The 9,963-nt window shown below is 34.3% G+C and overlaps 1 long non-coding RNA gene across 1 annotated transcript; it reads right to left on the bottom strand.

The window, feature by feature from the left end:
- Positions 1–18: 18 nt before the first annotated feature.
- LOC106742957 lies at positions 19–9,945 on the bottom strand. Its single transcript, XR_001374304.1, has 2 exons — positions 9,797–9,945; positions 19–231 (listed from the first exon to the last, which is right to left on the bottom strand). It is a non-coding gene; the product is annotated as an uncharacterized LOC106742957 (long non-coding RNA).
- Between the last annotated feature and the right edge of the window lie 18 nt (positions 9,946–9,963).

The following is a 9,963-nucleotide window of genomic DNA, read 5'->3' as shown; positions in this document are numbered from 1 at the left end:
TCTTTATTTCTCTCTCTCTCTCTCTCTCTCTCTCTACGAACTAGCTTGTAACCGATAAAATATTTCCGTTCGGTCTTGATAACGGTGTCTCCGGCAATTATCTGAGTCTCCGGTTTATCAGAAGTTCTTCGATATCCGTTTTACGCTTGTGCTATTTACGTCACTTTTTGTTTCTTAAAAAGGAAAATTGTCTCTCCATAAATATTCTGGCTACAATTTCTAATATGAAGTCTGAAACAAACAATTCACATTTTTGAGAGACACACAGACACATATCTAATTTAATTGTTATATAATATAATTGCATAATATATTTATTATGCAATTATATCATATAAAATATAATTATTAAATTTAGTTCTATTATATTACTGAAATTATAGTATGAAAGATAACATGATCGCTATCTACGCTACATTTGCACAAACTTGTTACGATTATAGGTTTCCAATAAATATGTTATGTCTACTTTGCCAATTCACGTAAGCATAATCAATAAAATATTAAAGTGAAATCATTCAAATAAATTGGAAAGATAAGAAATAACGAAAATATAGCAGTTTATGCAACTAGTAAGCGGGAATAGGACTTTAACAGTTCAATGTTCAAATAAACATAAGAATCGACAATCGGTTTAAATACTAACAGGGATGAATTTCTAATTAGTTGGATTGCCGACAAGTATAACAAATTTCAAATTATCTTGCTTTTTTCTGATTCGTTCACAGGGTGTGCTGTCTTAAAAATATCATAACATATCTTTTAAAATAAGTTCTAAATATTGAAATATATATATATTTTTTTATAAATGCGATATAAATATACATATGAAGAACCGTTGCGTTTGTTAGCGTGAAAATGGTATATATCTCTTATCATAAACGTGTTTTATGAAAATGTATAATCAATTTATCAATGTACATACAATAATTCTTCCCAAATTTCCCCGTGATAAATATCTACGTTTAAGTTTCAGATCGATAAATAATATGTGATAAATATGACTGATAATGTGCCTCAACATCCCCGAAAACTATTCATCTTACGATATCCGATCATCTTACAATACCGATAAGATAATCAAATTCCGTTTAAATTATTTCGTAGATCTTACTTCGTGATCTAAAGATTATTTCTAAAAGAATTTTCGGAAATTAATTTCAACATCTACTAAAATTTGAGAAATAAATTTCAAATAAATATTTCCCAATTTTCTTTTTTCAACAAGTCAATTAGGCCACCATTTTACTGCAAAGTGCTAAGTTGATAATTCGTCCTTTATTTTCTTTTCTTTTCTAAAGTGATCATATTTTTACGCTATCAGTCACAAACGACATAAAATTTACAAACAATCAAGTTAAAGAGAAATCGAGACATATCGTACCGCTTGTCGAAGTTTTGCTTCCAATTTGATTCATTGACGCGTTACGAATGACATTGAGCGTAACGCAGCACCAGCTGAGTGGCAAGCGCATCTGAATTAGCACGATAAAATGGTATGACTTGCATTACGCACAATACCGCATGGTATTGACTTCTACTTTTGGCACGCCGACCAACTGCTCGTAATAAAGTCGCGCACAACAGTCGCGGATATATCCGGAATACGGAGAAAAAGTGCAGCGCGCAGTTTCTCGCGGAAACTCGAGATGCAGAAATACTACGCAATAAATAAAACAACATGTTGTCATCGATCGCATCGAATGTGTCAATAATAGATCATACTTGCGTACATGGTCAAACTGATCTAGCAATAAAAAAGAAAAAATAACACGATCACTGATTAAAGTATTTTATAATGACGGCATACTGGACTTTGCCGCGCTCTACGAGGGACAATCGATAAAACGATTATACGAAGGAAATTATACGAAGGAAAAAGAATTTGGAAAGAAATCGTACGAAAAAAGTAACATTATGTATTAGCGCTTTATGGTGGATTACGTTCTGTAGACGAGCGATCAATGGTCAACGACCATTCAATAAGCAATTAATTAAATACTGCTAAATTGTTCCGGCGACGCGATATTGGCTCGTTTTGACGATCGCAGGAAGACACATTTGTTTAAATTTTCTATCAAGATTCGCGAGTTAATTTTCGAACAAGTTCTAAATTCAGATGTAATTCGGTAAATTGCAACTTAGTAATTAGAAGCCAGTCAGAGAAAAAAATAATGAACTTTGCAGTTTTGCTAAGCGCTACACGGGGAAAATATTCTAATAAAAATTATTACGCAAATTCTGTAATGTTGGACCATACCGCAATTATGATTGAAATTATGATATGTTTTGTAATCTTTGAGTGATATGTACAATGAAAAATTCGTTACTAGAGTATGGTGAAACATTACAAAATTCGTGTAATAATGTTTATTACAATATTTTCGCCGTGTATGTTGACGTTAACAGGAAAGCGAAGTAAATGATTTACGTGGCTGACTTAATGTTATTTTAGCATGCAACTATAGGAATGATTAAATCATATTATATTATCATACAGTTAGTTCTTACGATTGATGAAGAATGAAATCTTTTTTAGTGTTTGTCATCTAACATATTTCTGCAGTTAACTTAAAAATCTATATTTATAGTTAACAAGCACATATTCATTTTAAACACGTATTTAATTAAACATTCAATTTAATATTTTACTTAAAGAATTTTAATTTTCTTTCCTTTACTGTTTACTTTCAACTAATGCCGTGTTATAAAATTTTGACAGTACAGCAAATATATTATATTTACACATAATATCAACGCGTCAATATTATATAAACGAGAAAATATTGAGCATGTTTTCTTTTTAGACGCCGGTGATTCATATCGGTTTAGTTCGTCGGTTTGTTTATATAACGGGTGAAAAAATCGAGATGTTTTGTAATACCGGGTTTACAAGAAAATCACGTGCTGCGCTGATAATAGACGCTTTTGCGTATTAACTAATAAGAAATGCATTTACAGTGGTTCATAATCATGTGTATATATACCGCGTAAAACCTTAAGAGCGGACGTCGAGCGAGTATCGCGCAGTTTATGGTAATTACTTTGTTTTCACTTGCCGTATGTAAACGGAAAAGACCTCTGAATTCATGCGAGTATGAGTTCGTCATCGTTTCAGCTGATATTCTCGGGGATTTTCGATTCAGTAACACTTGTTAGTAATGTTAGTAATAGGTTAACGTGACACATACGTACATGCGTACCTTATTTATGTATGTGAGATATATTCAGAACTTTATTAAAAAATATTTATAAGTGATTAGTTAAAATTTAATTAAAGTTATTATTAATATAATTAATATTTTTTTATTACATTTTATTTTATTTAAATTAATTGTTAACATAATTGCTAATATTTAGAGTTAACAATATCGAAAATACAAACATTTATGATGCAACACTAATATCTTGAAATAATGTGAAATTGCGTAATCTTATTATTACTTACATTATAAAATTATAAATTCCTATATTCGCCTCTTGCTTCATTATATTACATATATCATATTGATATATGATAGTTTCATATTCTCATACATTTTTTTAAGTGTGTTGCACCACAAAAATATGATTGACCGAGAAAACGGTACAGTATAAATTATTTCATATGCAAAAAATCAATTTACAACGATAGTAAGTTACGTTGCAAAAAGAACTGCGATACACGCATGCTGGCCGTAAAATATATAAAATAGATCTCTACTTGAAATCTCTATATACAGGTATCGGATCTCGCAATAACATGCGTTTTCGCGAAGTCATCAACGGGTATATAATCACTCGATCTAGCTTGCGAAACTTTATCGACACGGCGGAACGAGTCAAAGTGCCGTGTCTATGAATTCTTACAAGACCTCCACCTCGAAAGTAATCCTTATCAACTTCGAAACCTTCGATCGTCGTAAATGAATTGCTTCGTCTGGCGTCAATTACGTAATCAAGACGTCCACGACGTTAATCGCGTGAACTATCAACTTCTTATCCACGTAACACATGTTGCTTTCAATCGCAGATGTTTTCTTTTCAATAAGCTTGATACGAAGAAAGTTCAATTCGATTTGTTTTAAATACGATCTTTTTTATGATGTTGTCGAGATATTCGTTAAAAAGCGTTATAATTTGAATATTAAATGCAATATTAAAAAACATTAAATAGTAATAATAATAATAAATAATATATTAAATATTAAGTAGCAAATATTAATAGTGAAATAAAATTAACACACATAAAGATCAAACTTTACAGAGTTTTGAAATGCGAGACAAAATAGTTTTTGGGATATAGCGACAGTTTTCGTTGGCAAAGCTAGCTGGATGTAGGTGAGTAGCTATCTTAACGTGAAATATTGAGTGGCGAATTTTAACACTCATAGAATAACGTACGATGTAATGTATGTGTAATCGGAAGTTTAATTGGTTTCTAACGAGATGAGTTAGAATTATTTACTAAAAGCAATTATACACCGTTGCTTAGGACTGCGAACATCCGAATAATTCAATATTCGTATTGGCGTCAACTTGTTAATTTCAGCTTAATGCTATGGTGTACTTAGTATATTAAAAAACCGAACGACATCAGCTGTAGAAGTCAATATCAGCTGATCTGCAAAGATCAATAACAGATGACTGATCAGTACACAGATCGGCGTGCACGTCTAATTATGAGATTGAGTGCGTGTGAAATTTATGCGACATTATTGACAAATTTTAATCGTTGGCAATTCAAACATTAATGTGATCTCAATATTTTCGTATTAAATTTTTTTGGACTCTGAGCTTCAGAATACGCACTGAATTATTGTTCATAGTAGTAGGACATACTATATTAATACAAAGCAATACTTTTGACATATTGGGAGTACAAATTAGTTCGGTCCGTTTTCAAAAGACGGCTCTAGCTGTTATGAATGTTTCATAGTGACAGCTGATTTCGGTGGTTTCAAAGAGGTTAGACATCTGTCAATAATAGTTAAGTTTATATCGCTTTGAGTTTCATACAAAATCCCTGTTTTTTACTGTGTTGAATATGTCAAATTTTGTGTTAACTAAGCAGCATTTGCGGGAGGTTTTAGTTTTCTGCTTTAATTGAAAGAAAAGTGCAGCTGAAGCACATCGAATGCTTGTAGAAGTTTGTGACAATGCTCCAACTGATAAATCATGTAGGGAGTGGTTTCGACGTTTCAAGAATGGTGATTTCAGCGTTGAAGACAAGCCTCGCTCTGGACAGCCAAAAAAATTCGAAGGCAAAGAATTGGAGGCATTACTCGATGAAGATCCGAGTGATTCCATTACGGGCCATCGGTATAGGCTACAATTGATTCGTTTGAGCCGTGCATTACGAGAAAAACGGCCGGAATACGAGCAGAGACATGACAAAATTATTCTTCTGCATGATAACGCTCGGCCTCATGTCGTAAAAGTCGTAAAAAATTATTTGGAAACGCTCAAGTTGGATATTTTACCGCACCCGCCGTATTCGCCGGACATTGCCCCTTCTGATTATTGGTCGTTCCAACGGATGCAGCACGATTTGGCAGATCACCGGTTCACTTCTTTCGCAGAAATCGAAAATTGGCTCCTAACTTGGATCGCCTCAAAAGATGAGACATTTTTTCGAGATGGAATTCGAAAATTGCCCGAGAGGTGGGAAAAAGTAGTAGCCAGCGATGGATAATACTTTGATTAATCTGTTAATTAATTTTGTTCTGAAATAAATGCATTTTTGACCACAAAAAACGGACCAAACTAATTTGTACTCCCGATAACAAAGTGATACCGTGACTTGGTCACGGGACTGTTTCAATCTTGTGTTATTCAGTATCCTACAAAATTTGCCTTTTTGTATTGAAATGTGTTGAGCTTGTCAAACTTCGGTGTCGTCGTGGTTGCGAATAAGACATTTTCACAGGATAGACAGAATTGACACAAATCGCATATCACGATGTCCATTAATTTAATGACTATTGTAATCATAACTCACACGAAGTCGACCTTGCGGTATAATTAATACATATAGTTTTAATACTGAACGCTAGAAAAACACGTAACGAGTGTATCTCATTGCTCATTTCTACTTGCATACTTTCGGCAATTCAAAAAAGCAGAATTTCAGTCATTCTAAATTTTCGAAGACAATATCTTATTATTTCTTCACTTATATAAATGAATTACATAATTAATAAGTTGCAACGATTCCGGAAGCCGATTCCGCCAAAAAGCGAATTCCTTGAAACCCGTTTACTGCGAGTACGAGCGATATAATTGCATGACGGCGGTTTAATCAGACCATGGCGATCTATGGTCGGCTTCATCTTAACCAATCAACTTTATAAGGTTTGAGAGTTTGTTAGGATTGTGAAGCTATAATTGAGTAGAATTTCTATATGTGTCAGTTACCGCTCATCTTATATATCCTACTGTCTTCGCCCATATGTCTAAAATATGAACAACGAGCAACTTTTTGGATTTTCACTTATATTTTATATCCGCAACGCGTGCATCGTCGAATAATAATAACATTAATTGTTAATTAATATTAGACACAATCATTGGACATGATGATTACATTGCTTTTATTGCATTTTTCGAGAACATTCATTTAATATAAATTCATGTATATAAAAACGCGTACATTGTGAAATACTTCAGAATATCGATCCGCAGTAATTGCAATACCGTGGCGTCAGAAACAGCTGATGCGTTGTTTGTCGATATGTATATAACCTGGACTTCGGCACATGACAAGCATTATATTTTCATAGCATTTTATCGCAAACGAATTTGGAATATGATTACTATCATACTATAAGTTTTATTATATTGAAGAAACAAAACTGAAAGAATATAACTTTCTTTTGTTATGCGTTATATTAAAGAATTACATGCCCGCAAGTAAACAAATAAATTAATTAATAAAATAAAAGTGTATAAATATACTTATTTTGATATAACACAACTTACAGTAATAATAAATAAACAAATAAGAATAGTATATTCATGTCATGTATAATAATAGTACAATGATATAAGTATACGTGAGTACGTAGTATAAGTGAAGTAAATCGGAACTATATAAGAAAAATATAATGCATGATACAATCAAAGCAGATGAGAACGGAACAAATAAAAATAGAACATGTCGGAGAAAGGACCATTAGAGTTCATTGGCACCAATTCTTGGCAACTCTTAGAGGAACGATTATACTACGAGAGTGGGTCAATTCTCGTGCTACAGCATTATTGATCCTTTGCGCGTGTTGAGAGCTTTGTACAAGAATCTGCCGAAGAAGATGATTTATCGCCTCCGTTCGCACTATATGTGATATTAAAAGATGATATTGTTAAATCCGCATCAATCGTGAGGAATTTTATTATTCAATTAAAGATAGATTCATCTGAAGCGAATAGATAAGAAGATTTGTTTGAAAACAATCGGCAAACTATCAGGAGTGAAAGCATCTTGATTGAAATGATATAACAAATAAAAACGATTTTCAGACCTCACGAAATGACGGAAAGATAAGAGAAACGGGAAAGATAAAAGAAACTCGTTCATTCAATTAGTTCTTCCTTTCAGTATAGTGTCATGGAGAAATACGCTTTATCAGATTATCGGTTTACGTGAGAATAAAGTTCGTGAGAGATACGCTTGCGCAAAAAGAACTTACGACAGTGAAAATGTGTTGCGGGGAGGGTAAGATAAAAAAATATCAAGTGATTTCCATACATACGACGAAGCACGTGCTGCTCGTACGTTACGTTGGACACTTGCGCTCGCAAGTCTCGAAATGCGCCGATAGAGGTTACGCGGTCAAAGAAGCGTCTGTTGGTCTGCCTTGTTGGCCTGCTTGAGTCATTCATCGCGATCATGAAAGAGATAGAAAATAATTTCGCACCTTGACTAATTTATCGTATGTAATTGACTTTATTTTAGTATGTTTACGATTACGTCAAATGTCGCGATTTTTAATTCACTTGTCCGGTTTGATTTTGCTTGGAACATGTACAATGCTATTGTGAGGTTCAACTCGAACGAACATATCCAGTATTTAGCCACAAACACAAATGTTTTTCGAATGTAATATATGTGATTTGAAAAAAGAAAAATACTAAATTCAACAACAAGCTCTGGAATTTTATCTTATTCTGTTGTAATATTAACTTTTCAAAGATGTGCTCATTGAGAAAGATAGGTATGCCTTATCGCTTATCTGGAAAGTTATTATTTACTTCTCGTTTACAAATCTTTATATTATACAAGATAAAACATCACATGGAATGAATAATTTTTCGATTTTTATCCGAATTACAAACGATATTGGTGCGAATGATGGAAACGAGTTATGCAAATTACGCGGACCCGACTAAAGATAATATCATTGCGGCAACGCGCATTTCTTTTTCTTCGTTTCGCGACATACAAATTTCTCGAGCATGATTTATTTTGATCGATCGTAAAGCATTCGGGCTACAGATTCTATTTTCCACGGAAAAGCAGTGTTTTCGTCCTTGTGAGGACGTCACTCTGATTATTTCTTCGGCGTATGTCACTCGATATCGGAGAGCGCAACCTTTGGCATCGCATTAGCAAGACAATTCGCTACAGTCGCAAAAATTTGCGGCCATTTACTATGTGTGCAAGCTTCTGCGACTTTATTCAAATTGCTAACACTTGCACAAATAGCGCCAGTGACATAACTCTCGGTTCAGCGTAACGTTCAAGAGATCGTAATTTACGAACAACAACTATTTGCAATTATGTCTGATGCTTATGAGACTTTACATTCAAACTTTTTGCACTGCTAAATCAATTTATAGACAATTGTTGTCTATAATTTTTGTGATAACAATTTCTGTGATCATTCCGAACGTGTAAGAGGCAGAACGAGCCAACTATCGATGAGTCATTAAAAAAAATATATGTGTTATGAACCATAGATATATGTTTAGAAATATTTATGTTAAAATTTGTTGCAGGATATGAAATTGGGTGTCTCTACCACTTGAGTTGAACAATTTTAAAGTTTTATCCAAGTTGAATACAAAATGCTTCACAATAGATATTGATATAGACACAAATATGCCATATAATGAAATTTTGATGCGTTCCGGTAATCCTCGAGAATCATGTCACTCATATTGATTATACGTCAGCCAGGATATATAAAATATTAATCGAATAGGAAAAAATAAAAAAATGGAAGAACTTAAGTCGCAGACTAAACAGTGCGTAATCTACGGTTTAAGTTTATATTGATTCATTTTTTGTTTTTCCACCATTGATTGATACGTTGAGTGCGTCGTGTTTTCGTTTATAACGGATTCATCAATATCGCGAGAGTTAAGACTCTTTCTGACGGCGCTGGAGGCTTATCGGTTGCTACTTAACAAAATTACAACTTCAATTATATAAGCGAACGAACCGTTTACGCGCTGAAACAAGGACAGGGAAAGCGATACGTTGGTCTTCGTCGTCGTAAGAGCCGTATCAATGTGATCGTGTCAGCGAGATATTCGCAAAAGTGAAACCTGCTTTCCCGATATCAATAATAATATTTCCCTCTGGTGTGTATAGGAACAAATAGGACTTGTCACACTTGTCCGCACATTGCAACACCACCGTTCACCACTACTCGCCAGCACACTGGGTAGAACTCCGAGAGGGATTGTATTTTTAATTCCGGCGAAGCATCGCCCCGCGCGATCCTGTCGACCACAGATGGGCCAGGAACACGTCCCGGTCGAGGTGAGCGCGCGGTCGATCCTGCCGACTTCAGTCAGTAATTCGTGTACTTACTCGTATCGCTGGTCGGGTTTGGAAACAGGCCGAGACTCCGTCCGACTGGAAGTCTAAGCCGCACTGAAACACGCGATAGGCGCGACCCGTCTCTCCGGCTCGACGTCTACGAAAATAGAGGCGGCGATTGGTGGTCGAATCTGCGACTCATGCTTCGTGCAGAATTT

The sequence above is a fragment of the Dinoponera quadriceps genome, unplaced genomic scaffold (genome assembly GCF_001313825.1).
Source record: "Dinoponera quadriceps isolate SergipeBrazil2010 unplaced genomic scaffold, ASM131382v1 scaffold946, whole genome shotgun sequence".
Lineage (NCBI taxonomy): Eukaryota > Metazoa > Arthropoda > Insecta > Hymenoptera > Formicidae > Dinoponera > Dinoponera quadriceps.
The sequence above is the reverse complement of the archived record's forward strand: the minus strand, read 5'-3'. Positions and strand labels throughout refer to the sequence as shown.